The sequence below is a fragment of the Geospiza fortis genome, unplaced genomic scaffold (assembly GCF_000277835.1).
Source record: "Geospiza fortis unplaced genomic scaffold, GeoFor_1.0 scaffold157, whole genome shotgun sequence".
NCBI classification, from domain to species: domain Eukaryota; kingdom Metazoa; phylum Chordata; class Aves; order Passeriformes; family Thraupidae; genus Geospiza; species Geospiza fortis.
The window spans coordinates 3,902,969-3,909,844 of NW_005054314.1; positions in this window are offsets into that span (position 1 = coordinate 3,902,969).

Here is a 6,876-nt window from a genome sequence, read left to right on the forward strand (position 1 = left end):
CACTTTTGGCTGTAGCCCTAGAAATTCTCCTTCATAGGAGAGGTGCAGTGAAGGATTAAATGAGGTCATGCTTTCATCTCCCTGGCACCTACTTCATTCTGGTGTGCAAAGGGCTGATAAGAACAGAGCTCTGTATCAAAAGTGTGTAATGGGGGAAGAGGGAAACCATAAGGGAGAGGTGGGAGGAGAGTTTCAGACCCTTTAGCACCTCCTTCATGGAGAGAGGTCACAGCAGTTCACAGCAGTCAGGCTTCTGAGGAGACCTTTGCTTCATGCTGCTCATGCATGTCCTTCCAGCAGTAAATTACTGGGGGCAGTGGCTGGGAATTTAAATAGCTCAGATACAAACTGTCCCTAACTTGATTTTCCATTGCTTACGTTAATCTTCCATTTTATGAATGAAGGCAGTTGCTCTACCCAGGACAGGAAATCAAATGTATTACTTTTCAAGACAGGATGGCAGAAGTCCAAACACATCTAACAGGGGAAGGAAGCAATATTATCAGCCTTTCTGGCCCAGTGATAAAACCATGGAAGGAAATCATTCAGTTTTAAATGAGGAAAAGGAAGTCTTAGATAAAATTCAGAAGTTGCCTTGGGAGTTTTCATATCACATCAATGAAAAAGTCACATTCAATTAACCAAGCATTCCAGTCTGTATGAAGGGCTTTATTTGTGACATCAAAGCAGAACTATTTACAGTTTGTGACAAGCTTCTCCACAGTGGATCAGTTGACATTTTTCTGGCCTGCCTACTTGGTCAGATACCTTTTCTCTAAGTTCTTCTTTATGAAAAAAAAAACCTGCTGCAGCCACCCTAGGTTTTTTTTGTTCTATTCATGTAATAAAATCAGATTTTTAGTCACCATTGCACTCAGAGTATTTTGACATTTGGCTCTTATTTTTAATTTTAAAAAGCCAATGATTAATATTCAGAGAAAATAGTAAATGCAATTACTTTGGAGCTTTGTACCTAAGATGGTATCTCTGCTGACAGGGTGTCATGCCATATAAAAATAATAGTTTGAGGTAGCAGTATCTCATGAATCGCTGCAGTGTTCATCTTATTCTACATAACAGACTTAACAGTGCCTCATGTTTTCATGTCAGCAAACTAATCTATCACACTGTGATTGCTGTGATAATAGAAAACAAACATAATCCAAAATAAATTAGCAGGATTTAGCAATGTTGGGATTGTTGGAGTAACTCAAGGAAGTCTGGGGGAAAAGAGAGTCTGACATTGTTTCCTTAGGTCTACACTCTGTGATAATTTGATATAGTAAATTTCAGACTAATTCTGGAGATATAGAACTAAATATACATTCAGACAAAATCAAAACACTGTAGCATTTCAATCATATGGGTGGTTACGATTTTGATAAACAGACATTTTTCTTTAGATGCACAGATCCTGGTTAATGCTAAATACCTGTATCTTCCTGCTATATTGATTTTAATTAATGATATTAATGCTCCACAAGTGAAATATACACCTTGTATTTTAATAAATTAAATTCTTACATTTGAACTTCACTAAGAAACTTGAAAGTCTGAGCAAGGCTTGTGGATGCAAGTGTCTTTGTGACTGTTGAGACAAATGGGCACACTGAGTATGCAGACGGCTGGATTATATAAATGGGGAGTATGTGCATGCTTAAAACACACAGAAAGCAATAATCAAAACCACTGCACTCAGTTTTGTATATCCTGAGAGTAAAATGTTTGTTTGCTGTCTCTCTGTGAAATCCAGAAGCATATTCTTGCCAGACTCTCTCAAACTTGGCCATCTATTGAACATTGCTTTGTTATTCCAGAAGATCTGGTATTTAAAATTTCATTTGAATGTATTTGATCTCATCCTTCTATTCTCAGTCTTACAGGTGACAACTGAGGTTACCATTATGGGCAGGAAGTTTGAAGCAAAATTTCTTTTTAAGAATTTAAATGCTTTTCTCTGAAGACAAGAGCAGATTGTCTACATATGTCTAGTAGTAAGCATATAGGGTAAAGAACTGTATGAGATTCCTGCCCTCCTGGAATTAATGCTGTGATAGACACCTGAAAAATGCCTCAGACAGCAGAAAATGTGCTGCTTTCCTACTTATGATTTTTCTGTTCTAATCAGGCTAAGATGGAATTCTGGCTGTTCTACCTGGTTTTTTTTGTTTACTTATTTTAAAGCTTGTTTTGTTATCATGGCCCCCCTATGTGGGTGTTAAACCTGATTTATCAGAGCCCTGTTCGCTGTGACCTTTAAAGTGCAAGATGTTACTGTAGCAAAGTTGGTTTCCCAATAACAGAGAAATGAATCAATTGACATAGCCATGGCCTTTTGCAGCTTGCAGGATTTATGGGGTCATAGGTTCTCTTTGTGCAGGTCTTTTTGCAATTATGCTGCAGGTCAGCAATACAAGAGTTAAGTCAAATTTCAAAATATTGCTCCTCTATCCTTCTCGTGTTACAACATGAAGAGGCAGAGGTGGAACTGCATCATTGAACATCCATCAAGACAAAAAGAAAACTTTAGTTCTTAGTTCTTACAGAATACAGAACAGTTGTTTTCCATCTGTCAAAATGTGATAATTCTGCTTGCTGGTCATTTTTCGGGCAGAAGAGTAGAAACCCAAGTATTCAATCATCTCATGCAATCTCCAGTGGACTCAAAATAAGCTCTACTGGAATGACAAATCCCACAAACCTTGGCCCAGTCAAGTGATTTCCTCTGCTCTAACAAGCTGCTACAAAGTATTTTAACTTTTTTTTGGTACATATTCAGACTGCCTCCCACTTGTGGTTGTCTGTAATTCAGGACACGACACTAAAATGGAGAGAGAACACATCTGGGTATTGTCCAAACAAGCTCAAATAATCCTAGATATGGTATAGAGGAGATCTTTGCATTGTTTATAGGTGCAACATGTCATATACATATATATACATTTATGTGTATATGTGTGTGTTCCCTGATTATTCAGCTTAAACACTGAACAAACTTTGTCATTAAAGTGCTTCTCAAAATACTTTTTTTAAAAAAACCAAAACACAATACAAATTGCACACTGAATTTCTGATTATATGCTTTACCCTTGACTGAAAAAATTTCCCAGCCTCCAAAATACTGATCCTAAAGCAGCCCCTCCTTTGAGTTTGTTTCATTCAGATGTGCACAACCTGTTTCAGTTTTGCTGTTTTTTCAGGCTCAACACAAAAATGTCATTTAGTGTAGCACAGGTTTTAGTCTTCATTTAGGTCAAATTTCAATTGAATCTGACAGTAAGAAATAGGTTAATTGCTTTAGACTCAATTTAACAAGATTTAGCTTTTGTTTAAAAACACTTTTCTTACAGAAAAAAATAACATTCTTTTCTTGGTGAAGGAGGAGGGGTGCTTAGCTTTCAGTATCGCAATAAAAAACCCTTTTATTTTTAATCTTTATAAAGAGACACTCAAATAATAAGGTATTAAATAGTCAATATAAACTTTAGGTAAAACCTACTGTGGTATAATCTTTACAGCTAACAGAAGACTTCTTTCTGAGCCTTTCTTAGAAGCAGCCCAGATAACCTATGGAAGAGACAACAATCTTTTGTTGTCTTTAAAAGATTGCAGTTTTGAAAAAAATACATTTATTTAACATTTCACTTGGGCTCATACAGTCTCACTAATGCTCTGGTTGTGAATAGAACCAAAGATTGGCCCCCTGTCTGCTTCTTTGCACTTCTTGTCCAACTGGGAGGTGAGAAGAAGGAATACAGCAGAGTTCTGGCTCCCCTGGGAGTGTGATTTGCCTGCTCCAGGTCTCAATGAACCAGAGGTTACCCCACAATAATTCATGCTTTCTGCAAGATTATTTTTACCAGGACATTGACTCTTGATAATCAAGTATAACAAATAATAGCTCCAAAACTGGTTATATAGGTAATTTAATCTTTCACATAAATCCTGAAGGTAATCAAACTGTAAAAGAATCCCAAAAACATATTAATAATCCTGATAATTTCCTATTGGACTTCTAATTACCATTAACTTTTGTTTTTTAGAAAGCATGGTTGACTTGTTGGTTTTATTAGAGAGAAACCCATGTAGATTGCTAACTGAAATAAAAGAAATAGGGAAAGTTCAAACATTTACTATATCTTCTGGACTTGTACATAAGAAGTTTTATAATAGGTGTTTCCCAATTTATTGCTTCCTGCAATCATTACTGGAAGAGTTCTGCCAAAGCATTGATGGAACATGTATTATAAAGTATTTGCAGCTTTGAGAGCTAAAGGGAGGGTCATGTTCTGGCTGATTATGGATCTGTTTTACAGGAGAATGTGGCTCTCTCTTCTGAGAAAGCTTAGGCTTTGTTTCCCATCCAAGAAGATATCTAAAAACCAGAAAACCTTTGGAATAACATTTGTGATTAAGAACATATAAAAATGGAAGAAGAGTGAGAAAAGGTTGATGGGGGAGAGAAAAGGGTAGTTTAGCTCCTCTGGCATAGAACAACATGTCTGGATTTTGTCTAGGAAGCAGGTTTGACATTTATACTGTTTATCTCAGTGTGGCATCAGAGAACTGGGTTTCTGTCTGTGTGACTACAGCAAAGTCACTTGTCCTTCCATTCCCACCATAACCTCTTATTTATCTTCATTTAGAATTTCAGTTCCATGGGACTGGAGGCTGTTCATTTGTGCAGTCCTTAAAGCAAAAAATTTCAGATGCAGCCTCTGCATGTTGCTGGAATACCAACATTGATGTTTCTCTTATGCCTCAAAAGAAGTCATTTGATCTTTTGCTGTTATTTCCTCAACTTTAAGATGGGACAGTAACTCACAAGTAGGTTATGGCCAACTGATTATTGCTAATGAAATATGTTTAGTTTCTCAGAGAGCTTTTAAGGAGACCAAAATATTGAGGAAATTACAAATGTATTCCAGTTGGTTTTCTTTCATTCATTCACATAAGCTGTATGATTGACTTAAAAAATGCACTTTTGGTCAATCAGAGAATACTCCATGATTTCGTCTGATCCAAATCAGAGGATCCTCCTCTACCATCCAGGACTGACAGTGAGTAAACAACAGTAGGGTTACCTCAGAAGACAAGGGAGCCCTCTAAGAAGGAAACCCAAACTAGTGTGTGACTTTTCCCAAAGTATACTGGGCAAGCACACCAGAAGCCTGTTCAAATTTCAATCAAGAAAATGAAACTGATTTGTATCAAAGCTAACTCATTTTAGCAATACAAGGCATGCAGAGCTTGGCTGGCAGTCCTGTGATAATATTATCAGAATTGCACAAGGAATGATCCAGTCTTTCATCTCTCAGGAAGCCAAGAATTAGGGAACCTTGCTGTATACTGTTAAGGAATACAGAATTTTAGTGCAGGAAAGTATATGGAGAGGCCAGTGTGGAAGGATAAGAAAAGCCCACTTTTCCCAGGAATCCAATAAATAAAAAGAGAACCTGCAAACTTTTAACATGGATGAAGATTAAAATATTTTTTTCCAAAACATTTTTCCTAGGGAATGGTAATAAGTTCTAACTGTGGATAGAAAGAGGTGCTGGTGAGTGGCCAAGTGGCTTAGTGGACAGTGGGAGTGTATAAGTAAGACTTTAAAAAAGTTTAGTAATTTTGATTTCTACATTTTATTACAAGATTTAAGGTCTCACTGGAAATGTATTATTTTTGTTACCTAAAATACTTAGCAATTCATAGGACTCTGTTGATTTCAAATATGTATAATTAGAACTAAAAGCTTTTCAGTGACAGAATGCTTCATAAAGTCTTTTCAGTCAGAAGAATTCCATATTTTTTCCTATTTGCATTGCTATAGGAAACTGTCATGCTATCTTTATATTTGCATATGTATGCATCTATGTGCCTACAGCGAATTTAGAAATACAATAATCCTGGAGGGATGCTGAATGTATTGGGGCTGAAGAAGAGAGAAAGACAAACTGCCTGATAAGTAAAGAAACAGTTCATTTTGCTCTGTGCAGGCAGGCAGGAAAGGGAGTGCAACGTAAGCAAGACATTTCATTTGTGGTTGAATCCACAGATGAGCTATTGTAGAAAGTATTCTCCAAAACATGCTTACACGGGAGCTGGGCCACGTGGTACTGATTAGATTTAGTACCAGCAGGGCAGTTTTATTACACAGAAACATAGGGTTTGAGAGCTGCAAATATGTTTCAGTGTTCGAAGGCTGTTCCTTTAGCATTTCCTGCCTTACTGGGAATTCATGGGGCTCTGACCTTCTCAGAAAGGGCTCAGCACCTTTTAGCTTTGAGCAATGTTATAGCTGGAAAGATTCAAAGCTAGAGACAATGTTTTCTTTGAGCAGTCAAACATGCTGGAAAACAAAGGAGAAAGCATGCTTCACATTCCACTGAAGTCAGTGGTTTCTGTCTCTTTTTGCACTTCAGATCACTTCCAGTCCCCTCTGGCAGGAGAGGAAGTCTGTGTTAGAGTCTGTGTTAGTCTGTGTTAGAGTCTGTGTTAGAGTCTGTGTTAGTCTGTGTTAGTCTGTGTTAGAGTCTGTGTCAGTCTGTGTTAGAGTCTGTGTTAGTCTGTGTCAGTCTGTGTTAGAGTCTGTGTTGTCTGCCTTCATCTTGGGCTCATCCATGGCACTGAGCTCAGCCCTCTCAGACAGGGATGCTGCTTCCTTCTGCTGTGCCCACTCACTGGCTGCTTCCTCACTATAAACCAATAGATTAGCAATAAGAAAAAAATGTACAGGCTTTTATTTTCATATTTTTTCATATTTTTCATATTATTTTCTTCTTGTGGAGTGCCACTAATTTGGTTTTATCTAGATGATACCTAGACATTTAGTCAGTGGAATGTTTAGTTGGATTTATTCAGATACTCTAGGTCTATAAA